This window comes from Tamandua tetradactyla, chromosome 25 (genome assembly GCF_023851605.1).
Source record: "Tamandua tetradactyla isolate mTamTet1 chromosome 25, mTamTet1.pri, whole genome shotgun sequence".
NCBI lineage: Eukaryota > Metazoa > Chordata > Mammalia > Pilosa > Myrmecophagidae > Tamandua > Tamandua tetradactyla.
In genome coordinates this window covers 13,372,632-13,400,213 of record NC_135351.1, presented here as the reverse complement: position 1 = coordinate 13,400,213, position 27,582 = coordinate 13,372,632, and the positions used below count along the sequence as shown (strand labels likewise).

Here is a 27,582-nt window from a genome sequence, read left to right as displayed (position 1 = left end):
CACCTGTCTCAGGATTACCATAACCTGCCTTTGGAGAATTGTGTGGAATAGTGTGACAGAGAGCGCCATCTACTGGGAAGGCTGTAAAAGTACAGTCTTCGAAGTTGCTATCATGACCCTCTCGCCAAGACTCCTTGGAACTGGTTTGTGTACTCTGCAAAGGTCCCTGGCTCTGGTTTGACTGGTAAATGACAAACCAAGTGCCAAAGAAGAGCTTTAACATGAACCCAGTCAACAACAAAACCTTAGAAAAAAGAGGAAACCAAACTTCCAAATAATCTCATTAAGATAATCAGATGCCCAAATACCAGCACAAAATTACCAGCCATAGTGAGAAATGAAAATATGTCCTAGTCAAAGGAATGAATTAAAACTTCAGAAGAGGCACTTTGGAACAACTAATCAAAGATATTCAAACAAATCTCCTAAATCAATTAAAGGAGATGAAAGATAATATGGCTAAAGAGATAAAGTATATCAAGAAGACATTGGGTGAGAATAAAGAAGAATTTGAAAGCATGCAAGGGAAAACAGAAGGTTTTACAGGAATGAAAGGCGCAATAGACGAGATAAAAATATGCTAGAGGGATACAACTGCAAATCTGAACAGGTAGAAGAAAGGATCAATGATCCAGAAGACAGAGCATTTGATACCAAATAGACAAAAGAACAGACAGAGAAAAGAATGGAAAAATTTAAGCAGGGTCTCAGGCAATTGAATGATAATGTGAAGCACACAGACATGCATACCATGGTTTTCTGAGAAGAATAGAAGAGAAAAAGGGGCAGAAAGGATATTCGATGAAATAATGGCTGAAAATTTCCCAACTCTTATGAAAGGCATAAGGATATAAGACCAAGAAGTACGATGTACTCTACACAGAATAAACCGTGATAGACTTACTACAAGATATATGAACCAGAATGTCAACTGCCAAAGATAAAGAGAGAATTCTAAAAGCAGTAAGAGAACTCTATTAGTCACATATAAAGAAACCACAATAAGATTAAGTGCTGATTTCTTATCAGAGATGATGGAGCTGAGATGGCAGTGGTGTGATATATTTAAGGTACTGAAAGAGAAAAATGACCAGCCAAGAATTCTTTATCTAGCAAAACTGTCCTTCAGAAATGAGGGAGTGATTAAAATATTTGCAGATAGATAGAAGCTGAGTTAATTAACAAGAGGCCTGCCCTACAGGAAATACTAAAGGGAGTTCTGCAGGCTGAAAAGAAAAGAGAGGAGAGAGGCTTGGAGCAGAGTGAGAAATGAAAATTATCAGACAGGGTAATTGAAGGGGTAAAAGGAGAGATGCATAAAAGCCAAAGGATAAAATGGCTGAAGAAAGTACAGTCTTTACATTGTATATTAATAGGATTAAAATTTCCAATAAAAAGACACAGATTGGCAGAATGGATTAAAAAAATATGATCTCTCTATAGGCAATCTATAAGAGACTCACTTTAGATGCAAAGATACAAATAGGTTGAAAGTGAAAGACTGAAAAAAGATATTCTATGCGAACGGTAGCCAAAAATAGAGCTGGGATAGCTCAACTAACATTGGACAAATAGACTTTAAATGCTATAAGAGAACAAAGGGGGATATTATATATTAACAAAGGGGCAGTCTACCAAGAGGAAATAAGAGTCATAAATATTTATGCTCCTAAACAGGATGTCCCAAAATGCATGAGGAAAACACTGGGAAAGCTGAAGGCAGAAATAGACACCTCTAAATTAATAGTTGGAAACATCAATACACCACTCTAAATCAATAGATATAACATCTAGACAGAGAATCAATAAGGTAACAGAAAACTTAAACGATCTGATAAATGAATAAGACCTAACAGATATTTGCAGAACATTACACCCCAAAACAGCAGGATATCATTTCTTCAAATGCTCATGGATTGTTCTCGAGGATGAACCAAATGTTGGGCCATAAAACTAGTCTCAAAAAATGTAAAAAGACTGAAATATACAAAGCATTTCTCTAACCAAACTGTAACGAAGCTGAAAATCAATAATACAATTCACAAATATATTGAGGTTACACAACACGCTCTTAAACAACCAATGGTTCAAAGAATAAATTGCAAGAGTAATTAGTAAATATCTCAAGATGAAAGAGAATGAGAATGCAAAATCTCAAAATTTACGAGATGCAGCAAAGGCAGTGCTTACAAGGAAATTTATAACCCTAAACATTTAACATTTAAAAAAGAAGAGCTAAAATCAAAGACCTAATTGAACACTTGGAGGAAGTAGAAAATGAACAGTAAACTAATCCCAGAGCTAGGAGAAAGAAAGAAATAACAAATATTGGAGCAGAAATAAATGAAATTGATAATAACAACAACAAGAAAAAAAAAAGGGGAGAGATCAACAAAATCAAACGTTGACCTTTGATATTCTAGGAAGCAGTGGGGACAACCAAATCAATAGGTCGAGCCCTCAATCTTGAGGTTCACCCCTAAGAAACATTCCTGCAAAGGATAGGCTAAGCCTACTTAATATTAGGCTTAAGAGTCACCCCCAATGAACCTCTTTGTTGCTCAGATGTGGCCTCTCACTCTAAGCTGACACAGCTAGTGAACTCACTGCCCTCCCCTCTGCGTGGGACGTGACTTCCAGGGGTGTAAACCTCCCTGACAACGTGGGACAGAAATACCAGGATGAGCTTGGACCCAGCATCAAGGGATTGGGAAAACCTTTTTGACCAAAAAGGGGAAGAGAGAAATGAGAAACAATGATGTGTCCATGGCTGAGAGATTTCAAACACAGTCAAGAAATTATCCTGGAGGTGATTCTTCAACATTATATAGAGATCACCTTGTTAGTTTATGATGTAATGGAGAGGCTAGAGGGAAGTACCTGAAATTGTAGAGCTGTGTTCCAGTAGCCACGTTTCTTGAAGATAATTGTATAATGATATAGCTTTTACAATGTGACTGTGTGATTGTGAAAACCTTGTGTCTGATGCTTCTTTTATCTAGGGTGGGGATGGATGAGTAAAAAATATGGGTAATAAATAAATAAAATAATAGGGGGAACAAGGGTTAAAATAAATTGGGTAGATGGAAATCTAGTGGTCAATGAAAGGGAGGGTAAGGGGCATGGTATGTATGAGTTTTTTTTTTCTTTTTCTGGAGTGATGCAAATGTTCAAAAATATAATCATGGTGATGAATACACAACTATGTGATGACATTGTAAGGCACTGATTGTACATCATGTATGGAATGTTTGTATGTTAAGAATGTTTGTATGTTTGTATGTTGTTTTAGCAATAAAAATATTTTTAAAATTGATCTTTGAGAAGATCAATAATACTGGCAAACCCTTTATTAGACTGACAAGGGAAAAAGAGAGAAGATGCAAATGAATAAAATCAGAAATAATAGGTGAACATTACTACTGACCCCACAGAAATAAAAAAGATTATAAGAGGGTAATACGAATATCTGTATACCAACAAATTAGACAACTTAGATGAAATGGATCATTTCCTAGAAACCCATGAAAAGCCTACATGGTCTATAGAAGAAACAGGAGACCCCAACGAGCCAATCATACGTTAATTTGTTATGAAAAAGAATTTGTTATCAAAAAAACTCCCAACAAAGTAAAGCCCATACCAGATAGCTTCCAAGGTGAATTCAACCAATCATTCCAAGAAGAATCATTACCAATGCTGCTCAAACTCCTCCAGACAATTGAAGAGGAAGGAACACTACCTAACCCATTCTGTAAAGCTAACATCACCCTGATACCAAAGCCAGATAAAGATCCTACAAGAAAACAAAATTACAGACCAACCACTCTAATGAATATGATGCAAAAATCCTCAACAAAATACTTGCAAATCTAATCCAACAGCACATTAAAAGAATCATACACCATGATCAAGTGGGTTTTATTCCAAATTTAGAAGGGTGGTTCAACACAAAAAATTCAATTAATATAATACACCACATTAACAATTCAAAGGGAAAACCACATGATCATATTGATTAATGCAGAAAAATAATTTGACAAAATCCAGCATGCTTTCTTAATAAACACACTTGGAAATAAAGGAATAGAAGGAAACTTCCTCAACTTGATAAAGGGTATATATGAAAAACCCACAGCTCTCATTGTACTCAATGATGAAAGTCTGAAAGCTTTCCGTTCATAATCAGGAACAGGACAAGAATGACCTCTGTTACTACCATTATTCAACATTGTATTAGAAGTTCTAGCTAGAGCAATTAGGCATTATAAGAAATAAAAGGCATCCAAATAGGAAAGGAAGAAGTAAAACTTTCAGTGTTTACAGATGACATAAGCCTATATTCAGGAATTGCCAAAAAAAATCCATGACAAAGCTACTAAAGCTAATAAACAACTGCAGCAAAGTGGCAGGATACAAGATAAATATGAAAAAATCAGTAGTGTTTTTATACACTAGTAGTAAGCAATCTCAGAAAGAAATGAAGAAAAATATCCATCTATAATAGCAACTAAAATAATCAAATGTCTAGGAATAAATTTAAACAAGGATGTGAAGGACCTGTACTCATATAACTACAAAACATTGCTAAAAGAAATCAGAGAAGACCTAAATAAATGGAAGTATATTATTTCTTCATGGATTGGAATACTAAATATCATTAAGATGTCAATTCTGCCCAAAATGATTTACAGATTCAACGCAATCCCAATAAAAATTCTGACAGTCTACTTTGCAGAAATGGAAGAGCCAATTATCAAATTTATTTGGAAGGATAGGAGACCCAAATAGCCAAAAACATCTTGAAAAAAAAAAGAATGAAGTTGAAGGACTTACTGTGTCTGGCTTTAAATATTTCAAAGCTACAGTGGTCAGAAAAGAATGATACTGGCTTAAAGAAAGATATATCAATCAATGGGAATTAATTGAGAGTTCAGAAATAGATTTGCACATTTATAGTCAATTGATTATCAACAAAGTTGCCAAGTTCACTCAACTGGAGTAGAACAGATTCTTCAACAAATGGTGCTTGGAGAACTGGATATCCATATCCAAAAAAGAATATAAGAGGGCCCCTATCTCACACCTTATCCAAAATTAAATCAAAATAGGTCAAAGATCTAAATATAAAAGCCAGGACCATAAAGTCCCAGAAGGAAATGTAGGGAAACGCCTTCAAGATCTTGTGGTAGGCAGACATTTCTTTGGCATGACACCCAAAGCACAAGCAAGGAAAGAAAAAAATAAATAAATGGTAACTCCTCAAAACTGGATACTTTTGTGCATCAAAGGACTTTGTCAATAAGGTGAAAAGGCAGGCTACTCAATGGGAGAAAATATTTGGGAACCACATATCTGATAAGGGTTCAATGTCCAGACTATATAAAGTACAGCTGAACAATAAAAAGACAGACAACCCAATTTAAAAATGGGCAATAGACTTGAGTAGATATTTTTCCAAAGAGGAAATACAAATGGCTAAAAAGCACATGAAAGTGCAAGGTTAGTTCAGTGGTACAATGTTTGCTTGTCATGGGGGAGACCCGGATTAGATTCCCAGCCTATGTATTTCTCCCCCACCCCCACCCCCCAAAAAACTCTACAAATGGTGTTGCAATAATGGGATAATCACATGGAAAAGTATGAAATGTGACCCCCCACTACACAGCATACAAAAAAAAAAAAAGAAGAAGAAGAAAGAAAGAAAAAGCACTTGAAAAGACGTTCAACCTCACCCACTATTAGAGAGAAATGCACATCAAAACCACAATGAGGTGGTGGCCATGGGAGGTAGGTAGGTGGGTGGGGCTGCCACACCTTCTCCAATCCATAGCCTTACTCTCTTTCCTCCATCTTCCTTTCCATCCTGAGCCCATGATGCCACAGTTCAGCTGTGTGGCTGAGCAGCTCTGCATCGCAGACCCTATGAAGATGCATGCAGTTCCCAAATATAGGCATTGGGATGGGAGGCTGCATAGTAAAATGACAGATGATTTCATTTGTTTTGAGTATAGAACAGACCAATTTGTTTTGAGTATTTCATTTGTTTCAAGATGTAAAGAAGACTGAGAAATTCCACAGTCATCTAATGGAAGCTGCAGTGTGGGCATGGAAACTGACTGAATGGCTTGAAATGAAGGTCAGCATGTTCTAAGGAAGTAAACAAATACCTTTCGAATTTAAGGAAGTGTTGGGAAAGAAAATACTTTATGTACTTTATGGTATGCGTTCTTCAAAAGCCAAGAGATCATTTTTTTGTATCCCCACCCCCTTTTTTATGTTTACCTTAGAGAGCTAGGAATGTAAATGTTTTCAGTTAGAAAGCCACTATTTATTTTTGAAAACTGACCAAGAAATGAATCTATCTTGGAAACTTTTTGCAGATTATATGATGTTAGGCAAAATATATAATTATTACTTTGGTAAATTTGTATCCATCATTTGGAAAGGATATCAAGAGAATCCAATCATCCTTCCACTTAGTTGAACTCTCTTTAAAGGAAAATTAAATGTAGCCATTTTACTGGATCAATAATTCTTTTGGAGCATAAAAGTTTGTGCTGCTGATGACTTGTAAATATATAATATGGTAACTGGAATTAATTATGTATGGTATAGTACTGTAGTCTCAATTATATCTAAAGGTAATTATGAATTACAAGTATTCCTTTACCTTAAACTTTCCAGATTTAAATATATTTTTGAATGTAAACTATATTTTGAATTTATAGCTCACTGAGCTCTAGCTTATGTGAATCCAGTTTTCAGTGATCAAAAATAATTGCAATTACTTTAAACATATGAACTGAATGATGGTCACTAATGACTGAAATCATCATATTACAGAAATATTGAGTACATATATCCTGTCTGTAATTTCTCAGAAGGGCTAAAGATTATTTGAACTATAAAATCTTTGCACGCTTCTATGACGCCGTTCACGTTTTCTCTTTACTTAGCCAAGGTGTTAGGCATGACTATCACAACTGTTACGTTTTCCATTAAACCCAGAAATACAGTATAAGTTGATATTTATTTTGTATTTGTAATCTGAGTTTTATCACCTAAATGTAATTTTTACATGGTGATTCCTCAAGAGTAAAATGAAGGCACTACACATTGAAATATTTTTTGTTAGAAATTTGTCATGTTGAGCAACACTTTAGCATGGAAATTTCCATCATGAATTTTGGAATGTTTCCAAAACGGCAGCAAATAAAATAATACATGAGTATATATATATATAAAACCACAATGAGATACCATTTGGATCTACTACAATGGCCACTATTAAACACATAGGAAAGTACAACTGTTGGAGAAGATGTAGAGAAATAGGAAAACTCATTCATTGCTGATGGGAAAGTAAAATGGTGTAGCCGCTATGGAAGACAGTTTGGCACTTCCTCAGGAAGCTAAGGATAGAATTGCCGTATAATCCTGTAGTCCTGTTACTAGAAATATGCCCAGAAAAACTGAAAGCAGAGTGGTAAACAGACATTTGCACACCAGTGTTCATAGCAGCATTATTCACAATTGTCAAAAGATGGAAACAGCCCAAGGCTCCATCAATCAATGAATGGATAAACAAAATGTATTATATATATATATATATATATATATATATATATATATATATATATATATATATATGATGAAAATGTATTATATATAAATGCAATGGAACTTCATTCCACAATAAGAAGGAATGAAGTCCTGAAGCATGCAACAACATGGATGAACCTTGAGACCATTATATTGAGTGAAATAAGTCAGACACAAAAGGACTAATATATGGTCTCACCAATATGAATTGATTATAATATGTAAACTCTGATAGAGATAAAATCTAGACTATAAATTGCCAGGAGATAGGATGAGGCTAGAGAACGGGGAGCCGATGCTCAGTGCACAGACTTTTTAACTAGGTTAAATGTAAATATTTGGGAATGGGTAGAGATGGTCACACATTATGGTGAGCGTAAGTAACAGCACTGAGTTATGTGCATAATTGTGGTCGAAAAGGAGAATTTAGAGTCATGTATGATGCTAGAAGGAAAGCTAGAGGATAGAACATGGGACTATTCACACAGTGAACCCTTTAGTGAGCAATGACTGTGATTAATAGTACAAATATAGAAATGTTCTTTCATGAACTAGAACAAATGCATGTCACTATTACATTAGAGTTAATAGTAAAGGGGGGATGTGAGGAAAATGTACCCATTGCAAACCGCGGACTATAGTTACCAGTAAAATTATAATATTTTTTCATCAGCAGTAACAAATATACCACACCAATGCTAGGAATCAGTACTAGGTGGGAATAAAGGGTATGGGATGTTTTGTGGGGTTTTTTGTGTGTGTGAAGTTGTTTTTGGACTAGTGAAAATGTTTAAAGTTGTATTGATGAATGCACAACCCATGTGATGATACTGTGAACCACTGACTGTACACTTTAGATAGATTGTATGGTGTGTGATTATATCTCAATAAAACTGCGAAAGAAATGTAAAACTGCTTTTCAAAGGACTGTTACAGAAATGAAAAACAAGCCACAAATTGGGAAAAAATATTTGCAAAACATACGTCCAGCAAACATTGCATAACTAAAAAATATAAGGAACTCTTACAACTCAGTTAGAAGAAAAATAGCCCAATTTTTAAAAATGGCAAATGATTTGAACAGATACTTTACCAAAGAAGATACATAGATGGCAAATAAGTACATGAAAAATGGCACCTTTATTTGTAAGAGCAAAAAACCTGGAAATACAGGGGTATAAGGGTAGTTCAGTGGTAGAACTCTTGCCTGCCATGCAGGAGACCCAGGTTCAATTACTGGTCCATGCACTTCCCCAAAAAACAAATCAAAATTCAACAAATGGTGCTACAATAACAGGATACTCACATGGAAAAATAATGAAATGTGACCCTGCCATACAGCATACAAAAAAAAAAAAGAAAAGAAAAAACTGGAAATACAAATGTCCAAATACAAATACAAATGAAGGGATTAAAAAACTTGATATCCTTGTTATCCAAGATTCCAAGATGTAGTGGAGAGGCTAGAGAGAACTGCCTGAAAATGTAGAGCTGTGTTCCAGTAGCCATGTTTCTTAAAGATGATTGTATAATGATATAGCTTTCACAATGTGACTGTGTGATTGTGAAAACCTTGTGTTTGATGCTCCTTTTATCTACCTTGTCAACAGACGAGTAGAACATATGGAATAAAAATAAATAATAGGGGGAACAAATGTTAAAATAAATTTAGTTTGAAATGCTAGTGATCAACGAAAGGGAGGGATAAGGGGTATGGTATGTATAATTTTTTTTATCTGTTTTCATTTTATTTCTCTTTCTGTTGTCTTTTTAATTCTTTTTCTGAATTGATGCAAATGTTCTAAGAAATGATCATGATGATGAATATGAAACTATGTGATATTGTGAATTACTGATTATATATGTAGAATGGAATGATCATATGTTAAGAATGCTTGTGTTTCCTTCTTGTCATATTTTTTTTTATTTAAAAATTAATAAAAAAAATAAAAATAAACTGTGACATATCTGTGCAATGAAATATTTCTCAGGAATAAAGAAGAACCATTGATAATATACAACAACCTGAATGAATCTCAAAATACTTAAGCTGGGTGAGAGAAGCTATACCAGAAAACAAACAAAAAAAAGAGTATTTATTATCTGATTCCATTAATATACAATTCTAGGGAATTCAAACTAATTTTTAGTGATAGAAAGCAGATTAGTGATTTCCTGGGATTTGGAGGCAAATAAAGGACAGATTATGAAGAGACACTAGGAAACTTTTGGGACTGATGGATATGTTCAGTATTTTGATTGTCGTGATGTTCTCACAAATGTATTCATGTATGAAAACTCATCAGTTGTACACATATGTGTCGTTCCTTTTATCTAAATTATACCACAATAATGTATGTGGGGAAGAATCTGGGAGAAAGAAAAAATTTAATTGGTGTAGGGTGCATGGGTGGTTCAGTGGTAAAATGCTCGCCTTCTATGCAGGAGACCCAGGTTTGATTCCTGGACCATGCACCCCCCCCCCCCAGAAAAAAAATCAAATTGGTGTAGTAATCTATAGAATGGTTTATTAAATTAATACATATTGCATTTTTCTTCTTATGCCCAAGGTAGGAATTAAGTGATATGGAGTACTATCAGAGACCAGAGGAGAGTAAGAAGACAGGATAACTAAATGTGGTGTCCCGGGCTGGAATCTGGGACAGAAAAAGGGCAGTCATGGAAAAAAGTGACAAAATCTGGATGAAGGCTGATGTTTAGTTAATATTCATGTACCATCGTGGACTTCTTTGTTTCGACTAATATACACGTGTTCTAGTTTGCTAGCTGCTGGAATGCAATATACCAGAAATGGAATAGCTTTTAAAAGGGGGAATTTAATGAATTGCTAGTTTACAGTTCCAAGGCCGAGAAAATGTCCCAATTAAAACAAGTCCATAGACATGTCCAATTTAAGGCATCCGGGGAAAGATACCTTGGTTCAAGCAGGCCAACGATGTTCAACGTTTCTCTCTCAGCTGGAAGGGCACATGGTGAACATGGCAGTGTCTGCTGGTTTTCATGTGGCTCAACCAAAAAGGGACTCTCCCCAAAATGTTTCCTCTTTTAAAGGATTCCAGCAAGCAACTCTACCTTCAGTGGGTGTAGACACACCTCCATGGAGATCATCTAATCAAAAGTTACCACCCACAATTGGGTGGGTCACATCTTCATGGAAACGATCAAAATGCTCCCACTCAGCAAAACTGAATGAGGATCAAAGGACATGGCTTTTCTGGGATCCACCACAGATTCAGACCAGCTCACACAGGCAATATGAAATGACAGCAGGGAAAAGAGACACTGGATTATGGGCATACAGGAATTCTCTATACAATCTTTTCCACTTTTCTTGCATTTGAAATTATTCCAAAATAATGTTTATTTTTAAAAACCCTCTAATTAGCAGCTCTTCTTCAGACAAAAGCAGCGCTTGGACCATTTTCTGCATAGTAAGAATAGGGGGCAGGGGCTTTCAGGATTGCACTACAGTTGGAGCCACTGACCCAGCAGCCACATGCACAACACAAGCCCAGATTCCAGAAAGCTCCAGTTGGTTTAAGTTTAACAGTGAGTTAAAGGAACTTAAACATTCACAGCCTTAGCCTTCCTCTCAGGAGAAAACTGACTTCACATCCTCTGTGTCCACACTGAAATTAAGGACGAGTGTTCTTTCATTAATTATGGTAATTAGGAGCACAATTAATACCCTGATAATCGAATTCAGTAACATTCCAGAAAACATTGGGATAAAATACAGTAAAAAGAAAGAAAGAAAAAAAAAGTCTGGTTATTTGGTTGCAGCTCTGGTGAGCAAGGCAGAGGTCTGCTCCTGAGCTCACTGTGTGAACTTGACAAGATTCTGAACCTAGAGGAAACTGGCCTCACTTGGAAAATGAAGAAAAAGATCCTCATGGTCAAAATGGCACCCATGATAGAACCCCATTCATGTCAAAATGATACGCCCAGGTATTCATAAGGAGATGCCACCCAGTTATAAAGCGGGGTGGGATTTCAGATTTTCTTTTTACATTTTTCTTTATGCTCTTAAAAAGATGAATGATAGACACACACATACACACACACACATACACACCCGTTATAGCTTTATCTCTGGGCAAACTACTTCCTTTATCTTCCCTTCCTAGTGACTACCCAACACCTGCCCCCTCCAACCAGGCATTAGTGGTCCAGTCTCAGGCTTTCCCAGAACCCCACCTCTCTCCAAAAAAGCTCTGCTGGCTTTAAGGGTGGTTCAGTGCAAGAATGCTCGTCTGCTATGTGGGAGACCCAAGTTTGGTTCCTGGTCATTGCATCCAAAAAAACCCTACCAATCTCACATCCTAGCTCCATAGAGGTAAATTTTGTTTTATTAGTTTTTTTTAAAGGGTGGGGGGTGGGTGGGAGGGGGTGTTTTACAAGCTACATTATGAGTGCAAAGACTTGCCCCTCCCAAAAACATAAGGTCAGTTTTAGAGAAATTCAAATAAGTGTAGCTAAATTTGGCCAGTTTGGTGGAATGAGGGCAGTAGGAGTGAGAGTGGGATGGGGGCAGGGGGCAGGGAAATGCTATGTGGGATTAAACCATCTTAAAAGTGGTGGGAACTGAAATACAGACAGGCCAGCCTCTCCAGAACATCAGCTAGTTCCATCCCCCTATCCCATATTATCGAGAGCACCTTCCAACATGAAAAAGTTAGAATAGCCATAGCCCAAATACCCCTAAACAGTGAGACAGCAAGATCAGAGGTGATGGTGGAGTTATACAGATAAGGTAGGGTTTAATAAACGAGCATGATTACCGAATCATTAAATTGATATTTTTTTCAGTCTTCAATATCTCAGAGCAGCTAGGAGTAAAAACCTAAAATTGTAGAATTGTAACCCATACCAAACGCTGAAATCTGTTCTACAACTAATTGTTGCAATGTGCTTTGAAATTTACCGCTTTTTTGTATACATGTTATTTTTCACAAAAAAGAAAAAAGGGTCAATTATATTATAAATGCACAGCTATATGATAAAAAAATCAATGTGTGATTAAATGATGACTAAAGTCTCTTTCAATTGAAAAAAAAAAAAGAAAAAAACTTGCTTAAAAAAAAGCGGTGAGACGGTACAGATGGGGCTGGAGGGGTTAGCATATACTATTAGCACAGAGGCTTTCTCTGCTTTGGGGTTTTGCCAGCTACTTCTGCAGAAATGGCAGGAAGGGGGAGGGCCAAAGATTCAGCCACATCCTTTCCCTATTAGAATGTGGAGTACAGCAGCAGCGGCTGCGGTGCCAAGATTTACCAGAGCAGGCTCCTCAAATCTACCTAACAAGAAAGAACTCTGCTTAGAATTACAAAGCACAAATCTGCAAAATTGCCTCTGTTGTGAGTATGTGATCACACTGTACACATCTTTTAACTTTTGTAATACTCGCTGCAACTATTTCACACCAACACATAAAGAGGTTTCTATACACAATGCAACATCAATCATCTTTAAATTTCATTAGCCATTGGATTTGGAACCAGTGAGTTAAAAACCGCTCTTAACAAGCCTATGCATGTTACAAATCGGTCTCCAGTGTAAGGACTATTGAGGGCAGAAACAACACCCTATTTATTTCTGAACCTCTACCTTTCTCCTCCCACTCCCAGCACTTAACACTTTGCTTTACACACTGGAAGTGCCCAGAAGCACGTATACTATGTTATTAGGCAATATGGCCATGAATTTCTAGGACAGCTAAAGAAAATTTGGAATGAGGAAAGAGTTTATATACTGGGCTTGGACATTTTATGAGCAAGGACTCTGATTTATGAAAAGTTTCCATAAATATTCTTTCATTCAATTCTTACATCAACCCAGTGGAATCAGTGGCCCATTTTCCACAGTGGACCAAGGAAATAGAGGCTGAGAAATTAAGGGATTTGCCTAAGGTCATGTGGCTAGTGACAAACCAAAGACTCTGTAACCCAGATCTTCTCACTCCTATGCCCCTGTTTTCTCCAAGACAATCTGTGGTCAATCAAAAATAAAAACTATTGAAAAAAAAAAAAGTGGGAAGTAGAACATAGAAAAAATCATTCACCTGAGATAATGCTCCAAGGTAGATCACTGGCAGCAAATTAAAAAGAAAATTTCAGGTTTGCGAATCCATTATTAAACCACAAACAGAAATAAAAATGCATGGATATTCATGCACACAGATGCATAACAGAGAAAACAACATGAAGTTTTTCATCATCTAAGGCACCCAGTATTTACTGTGTCTCCCTGCCAGGGAAGAGGAAATAATTGCTGTTCGTTGGCATCATCTAGGAGAATTCCTCGGCGCTAGTGAACCCACAAGTCAGGTGGAAACAAAAAGCCCAGACAATGAAATCACAGAGCTCACAGCCTCAGCTGCTTTTACAAAGGCGATTCTAAATGGCCGAAAGATGAGCTGGCTTTGTGCTGCCAGGACCGCACACTTTCTTATCCTAGTGACCGCTGCTGTAACGGGTGCTTTCGAAAGGCTGGTCTGCGATTTTAAAGGGTAATTCCAGAAGGAGCTACTGCAAATTGAGTTACCATGTAACTTCGCTTCATTAAGATTTCCTAGCCTGTGACAGATGTTTTCATGCAAAGAGCCAAATATACAATGCCTATTTTGAAATCTCAAAGCAAGACTGAAACATAAGCAAATGTTGGAAATTCATGCGAAGGCTGTGAAGCAGGGCTTCTCCATTTACTAACCGGGGTCCTGAGGAAGAGCTGCACAGCCTTTTGCTGTCTTTCCTGCCAAGTACTTACTTGGTTACAAGGAAGACTGTAATTTTGCTTGACCTTCTTGTCCTCCATGCAGAAAAAGACACTGCCCTCTGACTTGACACTTTTTCAAGGCGGAGATCAATACCGCAGCTCCAAAGACTTGCAGTCCTTGGGAGTGTCACCCCGAGCCAGGACCTTCAGAGGCCATGCCCCATCCCTCTTCTGTACAGATGCAAATGTCAGCATCTATACAGAAGAGGGACTTCTTTTCTTAAGAATTGGTCCTCCTCTTTTGACTTGACATTTAAGGTAAAAATAGATGCTTATGCAACTAAAGGGAGCTGAGAAGTGGCCTGGTCAATTTCTCTCACAAGACTCATGTTCCAAATCACTGATTTGTTTTTTCTTTGACATGGGCAGGCTCCGGGAATCGAACCTGGGTCTCCAGCATGGCAGACAAGAACTCTGCCACTGAGTTACCGTTGCCTGCCCCCAAATCACTGATTTTTTTTGATTCAGGGAGAGAGGGTGAACCAAAATTCCTCAGTGGCTGCCCAGACCTGAGAAGGTAAGAGTGTTGCCAGACAAAGGCAATGGATTATTTTACTCGATGTGTTCAAGTGACCAAGTCCTGAGACACCACTATTTCAAGAGAGAGAAAAGTTTACTGCTAGGCATGAAGCAGGAGAGCAGATGGCCTATTGGCCCAAAATTTTGTTTCTCTGAACTGTAATAATTCTAATAGTTTTATAGAATTAAAAGATGGGCAAGTTTTAGGATAATGAGCATAATGGCCCCAGATGATGTAATTAGAGCTGATCTAATTATTGAGCATGTGCAAATGGATGACATGCTTAGTCAGATATATAAAGAAAAGGGCAGCCTTAATATGATGGTGGACATGATTTTTAGTATTATAATGAGGTATAAGTGACGTATAGGTTAAAGTCTAAGCTACTGCGCATGTCAGGTGGGCCCACGTTGGTTCAACCCGGTCTCAGTTATCAAGATAACTTTGGACTTGGGGTGGTTTAGTTCTAGGTTGTCTTAGGACCCTTCATTAATAAACACTGGGGCTGTCTTTAGTGATCACAAACCCTAAAATCAACAAAACTGGATCACTGGGTACAAATGAAGGATAGTCACAAAGTTTTCACAATCACAGGAGTAGAAGATAAAGACTATACAATCATTATCAAAGATCAAGGCAGCTGGACTAGAATAGAGAGATTTCAGGGATTTCCCCCTGTCTACTCCAATATACCAGAAAGCAAAAAGAAATATCCATATAATGATTCAGCCATCAAAATCATCCCTTAAATCTTAATTCCTTGGTTACAGGAGAGTCTCCTGAAAATTTTAAGTGAGAGAAATGTAAATGGCCCTGGTTTTCACCAGGCAAGGTTTAAATCAAACCAAATTTGTTTGCTCACTGTACCTAGAAACTATTCTTGCATCATGCGGTAACAGTTGATGATTTCAGAAGAGTGGGGTCAGGAGGTGGACATTGGTAGATAGACATTCTAGAAGTGGCGTCTTCCTCTCCCTCCCTCTAGAGTTCTCAAGTGCCGACAAAGGGCCCAAACGTCCAGTCCATAGGAGAAGCCCAGAGTCCTAAATCCTCCTGACCTAATGTGAATACCTTAAAAATCAATGGAGGGTGGGCCATGGTGGCTCAGCAGACAAGAATGCTTGCCTGCCATGCCAGAGGACCCGGGTTCAATCCTGGTGCCTGCCCATGTAAAAAAAAAAAATCAATGGAGACTGTTATGAAATCCATTCAATTAACTCATCGGGATTAGTTATGAGTAAGACAATGGCTCAAAGGCTTTGTCTCACTGCTGGGATGAACAAAGATTTTTTTTTCTTCCCTTCATAGTAGCCCTGCTTGATCATGCTAAACACCGCTTGAGAAATTGTCTGTTAAATTTTTAGGACCCTATTTTTTTTCCTCCCTTTTAAAGTTGTTTTTATCATCCAAAGATTTTTTTTTTTGTATGCTGTATGGCAGGGATCACATTTCATTCTTTTTCTATGTGAGTATCCCCTTATTGCAGCACCATTTGCTAAAGTTTTGTTTGGTTTTTCGTTTGTTTGTTTGGGAAGTGCACGGGCTGGGAATCAAACCCGGGTCTCCCACATGGAAGGCAAGCATTCGACCACTGAACTACCATGCACCATCATCCATAGATTTTATCATTCATTCCAAAGTATGTAAAATGATAAAATGGAGGGGTGGGGAGCCAGCCCCAAAGTCATTGGGTGTTTTGGTGGTAAAGAAATAATTGTATAGAGTTCTCACAACATTTCAATAAGGGAAGTATCATTATCTCTTTCGACAAATAGGGAAACTGAGGCTCTGTGAGATTAAATAACTCACTCTAAATCATCTTGTGGCAGAACTGCTTTGACCTAAATCCACCCTGACTCCTGTTCACTCACTGCACCACAAGAATTCTCAACCCAGGGACTGTAGCACCCGAAATAAACCCATGATTAGAAAGTGAAATTCTTCATTGGCACAGGAATTATGAGTTAGAGTCTACAGTCAGAATTCTTGAGTTTATTTGTGATGTATAAAGCCTCTGAAAATCTGCCTTAACATGGGGAAGCCTCGATTTTCTCATCCATTAAAGGGGAACAAACTGGTTTTGTAGACTAGTTTTGAATATTTGGCATGATAGCTTAAAGCTCTGTAACCCCAAAAGATCATGTTCTTAAAGCTAATCCATTCTTGTAGGTATAGACCTATTGGGTGGGAGCTTTCAATTAGGTTATTTCAGTAGAGGACTGCTCCGACTAGGTCTTAATTCTTTTACTGGAGTCCTTTATGAGAGGATAAAATAGAGAGAAAAAGACACAGAAGCTGAGAGGAAGCCACTGAAGCCAGAAGCTAGAAGCAATGAAACCCAGGAAAGAAGGGAGAGACTAGCAGGCAAGCCATGTGTCTTGCCATGGGACAGAGGAGCCCAAGATCACCAGGCTTTAAGGAGAAAGCATCTCCTGTTGATGCCTTGATTTGGACATTTTCATGGCCTCAGAACTGTAAGTTTCTAAACTGATAAATCCCCATCATAAAAACCAACCCAGGGCAGTGCGATGATGGCTCAGTGGCAGAATTCTCACCTGCCATGCTGGAGACCCGGGTTCAATTCCCAGTGTCTGCCCATGCAAAATAGACACACACACAAAACAACCCAGTTCTGGCATATTGCATTTCAGCTGCTTTAGCCAACTAAAACATTTAGGTAAAATAACACATGTAAAGAGCTTAGCAGAGTAGTACAAAGAAGAATTCAATGCATGTTATGAGCTACAATAAGTACAGCGACACAGGCATCTTTTAGAACTGAGGATGCTGGTGGCAGGGTAACATATTAAGCTGTAAACACTCACTAACTAGCTTCAGTGAGTTGTTTTATCTGATTAGCTTTTCCTTGCATTGGCTGTGGTCATCCCTGGGAGCAGTTAAAGGGAGCAGGTGCCCATTTCCCACCTTCTCCCTCTCCAACATCTTCATCCAGATCTACTCTGCCCAACAGAAATAGAATACAAGCCACACATCTAGCCACATGGAAGAGCTTAAGTTTTCTTATAGCCAAGAAAACTTCAAAAACTAAAAAGAAGCAGGTGAATAAATTTTAATAATATATTTTACTTAACCCAGTATATTCCAAATCTTCTTATTTTAACGTGCACTCAATATAAACAATGAATGGTGAGACATTTCCCATCCTTTTCCTCGTACCAAGCCTTGGAAATCTGGAGTGAGTTTTGCACTTCATGGGACATCTCAGTTCAGGCTGGCCGAGTGCTCCAGAAGCATGTGGCCAAGTGGTTATTACAGAGCAAGTCTAGAAGACTTGGGCTAAATCAACATCAAGAGCAATCTGGAAAGGAAAATGCTGGAAGGCAAATCCATGGGGATGATTAGGAACAAGCCTCTCCACTTAGTGTTTTGGGAGTGATGGAGCTTTATACACAGATAGTGTGGGTATGTCACAGAGCTTTTTTTTAAAAATATTTTTGCTGACAAAACAACATACAAACACAACACATTCTTAACATACAAACATTCCATACATGGTGTACAGTCAATGGCTCATACTATCATCACCTAGTTATGCATTCATCACCATGATCTTTTTTTAGAACATTTGCATCACTCCAGAAATAAATAATAAAAAAAAACTCATATATGCCATACCCTTATCCCTCCCTCTCATTGACCACTAGTGTTTCCATCTACCCAATACATTTTGACCTATGTTCCCCTATTATTTACATTTTATCCATATTTTTTACTCATCTATCCATACCCTAAATAAAGGGAACATCAGACACAGGTTTTCACAATCACACAGTCACAATCACAACATTGTAAAAGTTATATCTTCGTACAATCACCTTCAAGAAACAAGGCTACTGGAGCACAGTTCTACAGTTTCAGGTACTTTCCTTTAGCCATTCAAATATATCATAAACTGAAAAGGAATATCTATATAATGCATAAGAATAATCCCCAGATTGACCTCTCAACTCTGTTTGAAATCTCTCAGCCATGGACACTTTATTTCTTCTCATTTCTCTCTTCCCCATTTTGGTCATGAAGGTTTTCTCAATCCCTTGAAGCCAGGTTCCCTGCTGATCCTGGGATTTCTGTCCCACATTGCCAGGGAGCTCCTAACCCCCCCACCCTGAGGCAAAGCCCACGTCAGAAGCATTTCAGAGCAGCCCTGCAATGTGAGCTGTGCATAAGCCATTGCAGCTGAAGGACTAATAGTAAGTGAAACAAAACAGTAACAGTAAGAGCTAACACATAGACCTTACCATGTACTCATGCCCTGTTCTCAGTGCTTTATAGGTGTGAACTCATCTACTCTTCACAGCACCATGAATTAGATGTTCTCCTCTTCCTTGCTTTACAGAAGGGGAAACTGACTCATGCGATGGTGTTGGTAGCAGCCGTGGGGCTGAGATTCAAACCCAAGCAGACCAGCAACTGAGCCCGCTCTGCTCACCACTGTCTTAGTTTCCTAGTGCTGCCAAAACAAACACCACAAACGAGTGGCCTAAAACAACATGAACCATTGCCATGGCATCACAGAAGCTAGAAGCTCTAATTTCAGAATGGCATGTAAGCTAAGAACACACTAGCTGCTGTATCTGACGTCTCTAGGGAAGGCTCTGTTTCATGCCTCTCTCCTGACTTCTGGTGATTTCCCCCCAATCCTTGGGCTTTGGTCTCAGGCTCTGCCTGGGTCATCACAGGGCATTCCCCTCCCTGTGTCTGTCTGTGTCCAAATTTCCTCTTCTTATATGGACACTTATTATATTGGATTAAGGGTCCACCCAACTCCAGTATGACTATTATTTTTTTGAATGAGGATGTCCAAAATAAAAGTTTAATTGCAATGTTCTTTCACCAAATTATGTTGCCTTTAAACAAGCAGTTTTAAGTGTCTACTCCTCTTTGATTGTTGCTATTCATTACATTTTTAATGCAATTTTATTGTGAAATATTCATACAGCATAGAAGCCATTTGAAGTAAACAATCACTGGTTCACAGTATTATCACATGGTTGTGCATAAAGCACCATGATCAAATTTAGAACATTTTCATTACTCCAGAAAAGAAATAAAATAAAAAGAGGGTGCACAGGTGGTTCAGCGATAGAATGTTTGCCTTCCATGCGGGAGATCTGGGTTCAATTCCCAGACCATGCACCTAAAAAAAAGAAAAGAAAAGAAAAAAGAAAACTCTAATCCTCCCATATCTCTTATCTTCCTCCTATTATTGACCCATAGTATTGGTGTGGTACACATGTTACTATTGATGAAAAAGTATTAAAATATTACTGCTAATTTCATGTTTTAACCTTCAACGTTCCTTCCGGTGGCATAGATGACTCAAAACTTCCCCTTTTCACCATACTTGCACACCAATCAGCACTTTCCTTATTCTCACATTAACGAGTTAGTCACCTCTATTTCCAAACTTTAAGTTCACCTTAGTTAAACATTCTGCACATACTAAGCAGCCACTCCCCATTCTTTAGCCTCATTCTATATCCTGGCAACCTCTAGTTTATATTTTGTAACTATGAGCTTACATATTATAATCAGCTCATATCAGTAAGATTATATAATATTTGTCCTTTTGCATCTGACTTCTTTCACTCAACATAATGTCCTCGAGGCTCATCCATGTTGTCACATGTATCAGGACTTCATTTCTTCCTACAACTGAATAATATTCCATCGTTAAACCACACTTTGTTTATCCATTCATTTGTTGATGGACACTTGGATTGTTTCCATCTTTGGCAATTGTGATTAATGCTGCTATGGACATTAGTGTACAAATATCTGTTCACATCCCTGCTTTCAGATTTTCTGGGTATATTCTAAGTAGCAGGATTGCCGGATCATGCAGCAATTCTATACTTAGCTTTCCAAGGAACCACCAAATTGTGTTGCGTAGTGGCTGCAGCATTTTACGTTCCCACCAGCAGTGAGAAAATTTCAATTTGACTTCATTTTAACTTGTCTGATTGCATCATCAATCACCCCATTTCCAAATAAAGTGACATTCTAAGATACTCGGGTTTGAGATTTCAACATATCTTTTTGAGAAACACAGTTCACTCCATAACACCACTGTTCTCCCTGGAACATCATCCTTGGGAGGGCTTACCTCATGAAATCAAAGAGTTCATATCATTTGGTCACTTTCTATTAATTTATGAGGCATGTATTGGTTTGATAAAACTGCCAGAATGCAATATACTAGAAATGGGAATGCTTTTAAAAGGAGGATTTATTAAGTTACAAGTTTTCAGTTCTGAGGGCATAAAAATGTCCAAACTAAGGCATCCAGACAAAGATACCTTGACACAAGGAAGGCCAATGTTTATCACATGAGAAGGCACATGGCTTGTGTCAGTTGGTCCTTGTTCCCTGTTCCGTTGCTTTTAGCTTTAGAGGCTTCCTCTCTAAGTGTCTGTGGCCCTTCGCATAGCTTCTCCGGAGCAACACTCTGGGTTCTGGCTTGCTTAGCATCTCATAAGAAGGTACATGGAAATATCTGCTGGGCTCTGCAACTCTAAATGTCTGTGTCTAGGTGTCTGTTATCTCTTTCAGCATCTAAGATCTCCAAATGTCTGCATCTCTGTCAGTTCTGAAGCAACTGTTCTCCAAGTATCTGAGCTCCCTCCAAAATGTTGCCTCTTTTAAAGGACTCCAGCAAACTAATCAAGGCCCACCTTGAATGGGCAGTCACATTGCCATCTAATAAAAAGGCCACACCCACAACTGGATATGTCACCTCTCCATGGAAACAATCCAAAATTTTCACCCTGAGTAATAGGTTTGCTGCCATAAGATTGGATTAGGAAATAAAGCATGGCTTTTCTGGGGTACATAGCAATTTCAAACCAGCACATTCCATCCTCTAGACTCCAAAAAGACAAGTTTTCTCCATATACAAAATACATTCACTCCATCACAATGCTACAAAAGCCTTAAACCATTTCAGTAACAATACAAATACAATACCAAGTCAAAAACAGTACAAAATCTCATCAAGGTCAGTTACAGATATGGTCTGTCCCAAGACAAAATTATCTTCTGGCTGTGGTCCTGTGAAACTTAGAACAAGTTATCTGCTTCCAATATTCGAAGGAGGAACAGTCATAGAATACATGTTCCCATTTCCATAGGGATAAATTGGAACAAACACAGGAGTCACTGGACCCAAACAGTTCCAGAAGTTGGCAGGAGAAACTCCCTTAGATTTCAAAGTCTGAGAGTCATTTACCATCCTTGGGGCTTTAGAAAGCAGCGGTCTCCCTTTCCAAGGGCTTACACAGCCACCCTACTCTCTGCAAATGTTGGAGCAAGGATTTCAACATTGGGGATCACTGGAGGGACCACCTTTTTCTCGGCTCCAGCCTCTCCAAGCATTGGAGTAATACCCAGACTCTCTGCCATCTCCAGGGCACATTCTCAACTCCCTCAAAACAATGGGGTGTTGCCAGTCTCACCCAACCCCCAGTTTATGCACTCCAACCTCTCTGAGTCTTAGGGCTCCAAAACTATTGCTGAACATCGAGAAAGAAGGCCTGCCTTCTGCTTCCAGGGCAAACTTACCCTTTCCACGTGTATGGATGGGTTTGTTCTCCTGGCAAAATTGAAGCAATTTTTTCTTCAATCTGTCCATTTTCTGTCCCTTTTAGTCCAGCCTGGCAGTGATTTCATTTATACAGATCTTGCAAGAAATTTGTTCCTTTTCTATGGAATATACAGGGATCACACCCATCAGACAATAGGATTTTCCACAAATCCTTTCTGGATAGCTCCATCTCCAATCCTAGGTTGTGCTGAAATGACTGACTAGTTCCATATTTGGTTAAGTCTTGGTGTGGGCCCTATTCTCTGGGGTCTTATTTCCTGGAAGGCCAGAATTTTCTAGACCATCAATTTCTGTTTTCTTTGTACCCAAGAGTTCAGTTTTCAACTTATCTCATTTCTCTCTCACTTTACGCAAGCCTCAAGGAGCAGCCAGGCTGCATTTTCCATGTTTCATTTGGAAATTTCCTCAGCTAATTATCCTGGGTTGTTGAACACAAGTTTGCCAAATTCTCTGCCACTTTAAAACAAGGGTCACCTTTCTTCCCAGTTTGCAATAACGCATGCATTATTTCTGTCTAAAGTGTCATCAGAGGAATCTTTAGAGTCCACATTTCTACTAACAGTCTGTTCAAAGCGATTAGGCCTTCTCTATCAAGCTCTTCACAACCCTTCCAGAATCTTCCCCTTACCCATTTAAAAAGCCATTCCAGCATGTTTGGTATTTGCAAACCACAGAAGCACCCTACTTCTCTGATATCAAAATCTGTTTTGGTTTGTTAAATAACTGCTGAAATGCTACTGCAGAATACCAGAAGTGGAATGGCTTTTTAAAATGGAATTTATTAAGTTACAAGTTCATAGTCCTAAGGCCATAAAAATATCCAAACTAAGGCATCTAGAGAAAGATACCTTAACTCAAGAAAGGCCAATGTCCGTTGCATGGTAAGGCACATGTCTGGTCCTTGTTTTCAGTTCTGTTGCTTCCAGCTTCTGATGCCAGTTTTTCCCTCTCTAAGCATCTGTGGGTCTTCATTTAACTACTCCATGACACAACTCTGGATTCTGGCTTGCTTAGCTGGGCTCTGCATCTCCAAATGTCCGTGTCTAGGTGTCTGCTCTCTCTGTCAGCATTCCATGCATCTCCAAATGTCCATGTCTTTGTCAGCTCTGGAGCAACTGTTCTCCAAGCTTCTGCACCTAAGGTTTCTCCAAAATGTTTTCCCTTTTAGAAGACTCTGGTAAAGGAATCAAGACCCACCTTGAATGGGTAGAGTCATATCTCCATCTAATCAAAAGGCTACACCCACAATTGGGCATGTCACATCTCCATGGAAATAATCGAAAATCTCCACCCTAGATGGTACATCTGCCCCACAAGACTGGATTAGGGGAAAACACGTGGCTTTTCTTGGGTACATAACAATTTCAAACCAGCACAGCACACCAGCCAGATGTGCCATGTTGAGCTCTAATGCCTTCTTTTCTGAAATTTGCCCACAGGGAAGTAGTAGTCAGTGCTTAAATTGGCCTCATGAAGTGGTCAGCACATTAGACAGTGTATCTTCTCCATGCAAAGTACCAGTGAAGGCTGTGAGGGGAGCAGTCCAGGAAGCTGCACCCTGCTTTCCCCCTCAGGGCGGCAATGGCAGGCAGTGAATGCCCTTCCTGCTACTTTGTGGACAAACCTCAGTTTTTTTTATGTTTGTTTTATAGTTTCATTTGTACACCATATAATCCATCCTAAGTGTACAATCAATGGCTCCTGGTATAATCACAGAGTTATGCAGTCACCACCAGAATCTGTATGAGAACATTCCAAATTCTTCTGAAAAGAAAGGGAAAAAATAAATCCCAGACCCCTTCATCATATCACCCTATTATTGACATTTACCTTTGGTATAGTGCTTTTCTTAAAATTAATGAAAAAATATAACAATGTTACTGTTATCTATAGACCTTAGTTTGCATTAATTGTATTTTCCCCATATACCATCCTATTAGTGACACCTTGTAATAGTGACATAAATTTGTTCTAGTTTGAAACATAAAACTTTCTTATGTTTGTATAATTAACCACCATCATCATCCACTCTAGGTTTCGCTCCATTATACAGTCCCAATTTTTATCCTCTAGCTTCCTTCTACACAGCCATACTCACACTCAGCTTTGCAACCTCAGTTTCCACAGCTTTAGCAATTGCCGTGTTGGTTAAGAGTGTGAGCTTTGAGGACAATCAAATGCGACTTTTTATCTCCATTCTTTCCCATCTTCTCTGTGACCTCAGGCAAGGTGTACACCACTCAGTCTTAATTTCTTTATTCCAAATATAATGCCTATCTCCCAGGATTAGTTTGAGAGTAAATAAGATCAACACAGTGCCTGGCACCTAGGAGGCACTCAATAAATGCCCACCACCACCATCATCATCATCATCTTGTGCTGCCCCAAAACACAGTCAATGCTGATTTCTCCAAGGAGCAATGTTTTTCACATCATATCCTGCCTTATGTATCTTCCATCATTTTCATCAATGACTTACCACATTTCATAAAATTTTTCAACACCACAGTGCCTATGAAGTTCTATGTCATGGACTGGATTGTGTCCCCCTGAAAAGCTATGCTGAAGTCCTACTCTCCTCTACCTAAGAAGGTGAACTTAATTGGAAATAGGGTCATTACAGATGGGATTAAATAATTCAAACTATGGTCATATGGGAATAGGATGGGCCCTTACTCCAATATGACTGTCTTCTTATAAGAAGGGGAGAGGAGACAGACGAATACAAGAAAGAAGGTTGTGTGGCCATGGAGGCAGATGATGAGTTATGGCACAAGCCAAGGAATGCCAAGGATGCCAGCCACTGCCAGAAGCCAGGAAAGAGGCATGGGACAGATTCTTCCCTACAGACATCAGAGGGAGACTGGCCCTGCCAAAACCTTGAGTTCAGACTTCTAGCCTCCAGAACTGTGAAGTAATAAATCTCTGTTGTCTTGTAGCCATCCTGTTTGTGATTCTATGTTCCAGTAGCCATAAGAAACTGAGACACCTTATTACTGCTGCCTCACTTAGGGTGATATGATGAGGCTTATGGAACCTTCCAAATCTCTGGCTACTGGCTTCTTTACAAGTGGATCTTGTTCAACAAGGAATAAAACTCACAAGTTCATCAATACATCAAATAGAAGGAGTTTCATATATTGACAGAGTCCTTTCAGAGAGGCAGAAGCAGTGTAAGAACAAAACTGAAAGCAGACTTGCAGAAGTAGTGCCATGGAAGATACAAAGGTAGAACACCAAGCCAGGCATGAGCATGTAACAAAGACCTGGGGGGGTTTCTGTGATCAAGAACTAAGGAGCAGGGCTGGCCATGGTGGCTCAGCAGGCAGAGCTCTCACCTGCCATGCTAGAGATCTGGGTTCAATTCCCAGTGCCTGCCCATGCAAAAAAAAAAAAAGAACTAGGGTCAGCCAAGGGGGTCACCAAATACAAGGTCAAGTCCAAGAAAGATTCAGAATCTGAGAGGCATTTGAAACTTGGATAGTCATTGGTTATGAAGGAAAAGGTAGTAGAAATGATGAAGTTCATACTAATGTTGCTAGCAAAGCATTGGTTTTCAAGGAAAGTTTTGAAATCCCATAGTCCCTGCCCCATGAGGGTATCTTTTTTGGTCTTAAAGATGCAATGTTTGGTGATTAATAGTCATTAAACAAATAATTAATGAGTGTCTACCATGTGCATGTACTGTGCTATATGGCCCAAAGATGTAAGGTTGATTAAGAAAAGGAATTAAGTTTAATAACATGCGGTGCAGGAAGTCTTCACTTTGACAGCTCCATTCTCCAACAAGCGAGCAGCTAACTGATAGATGAATGTGTGTGCTGAGGGATGGGAGAGAATGGAGGTTCCCAACATTTGAAAGTGATTTAGTAATATGAATAAAGTAAAAGGTAGTTTCTAAATTGGGGAATAATACTGGCTACCTCCCAGGGTGGTTGCAGGAATTAAATTCAAGGAAGTATTTTAAGCTCCTGGCACATATAAGCACTCAATAAATATTGCTAAACCTCCTTTTGGGAAGACAACAGAAAGAAAAAGTACAGAGGGAATTTCTCTTTTGTAAGAAAGTTCAAGGTGTTTCCATCTTAAAGAAATCTACACCGTAAAATACAAACGTCAGAAACAACGAAAACCACCAAACCCAGCAAGATAAATTTTAAAATAATGGGGAATATAAAATGAAAAATATCCACTCATATAGTGTTCTAGTTTGCTAGCTACCAGAATGCAACATACCAGAAATGGAATGGCTTTTAAAAAGGGGAATTTGATAAGTTGCTAACTTACAGTTCTAAGGCTGAGAAAATGTCCCAATTACAACATGTCTATAGAAATGTCCAATCAAAGGTATCCGGGGAAAGATACCTTGGTTCGAGAAGGCTGATGAAGTTCAGGGTTTCTTTCTCAAGTAAGAAGGCACATAGTGAACACAGTCAGGGCTTCTCTCTCAGCTGGAAGGGCACATGGCGAACGTGGCATCATTTGCTAGCTTCCTGTCCTGGCTTCCAGTTTTATGGAACTCCCCAGGAGGCGTTTTCCTTCTTCATCTCCAAAGGTCGCTGGCTCATGGACTCTGCTTCTCGTGGCTATATCATACTGCTCTACTCTCTCTGAATCACTCATTCTCCAAAATGTTTCCTCTTTTATAGGACTTCAGAAACTAATTGAGACCCACCCAAATGGGTGGAGACATGTTGTCACCTAATCCAGTTTAACAACCACTCTTGACTAAATCACATCATCCAGGGAGAGGATCTGGTTACAGTTTCAAACATACAGTATTGAATAAGGATTATTCTACCTTTATGAAATGGGATTTTGATTAAAACATGCTTTTCTAGGGTCTATAGGGCACACTGCCACCACCCAAATAACCCCAAAGACAGGTATGGAAAGATCAAAGATGATGGTGGAATTATCCATAGAAGACAGGACTTAACCAAATGAATATGAATGCTGAATCAGTAAATTGATATCTCATCCAGTCTCCAGTATTTTAGAGCAGCTAGAAGTAAAAACCTAAAATTGTGAAATTGTA

General features: G+C 38.6%; 1 protein-coding gene and 1 pseudogene across 2 annotated transcripts in view; one reads left to right on the top strand and one right to left on the bottom strand.

Annotated features, from left to right (window-relative positions):
* Positions 1-27,582, top strand: part of LOC143668772 (protein FAM91A1 pseudogene) — a 47,433-nt pseudogene that overhangs the window by 171 nt on the left and 19,680 nt on the right.
* The window catches only part of GCNT2 (glucosaminyl (N-acetyl) transferase 2 (I blood group)), a 208,094-nt gene that overhangs the window by 164,324 nt on the left and 16,188 nt on the right, over positions 1-27,582 (bottom strand). The window contains exon 1 of one of the 2 annotated variants that reach the window (XM_077143646.1): positions 19,180-19,375. The exons of the other annotated variant lie outside the window; for it this stretch is intronic. The gene's annotated coding sequence lies outside the window, so the exon portion shown is untranslated. Of the gene's footprint in view, positions 1-19,179; positions 19,376-27,582 lie in introns of those variants that run through there. 2 annotated transcript variants of the gene reach the window in all.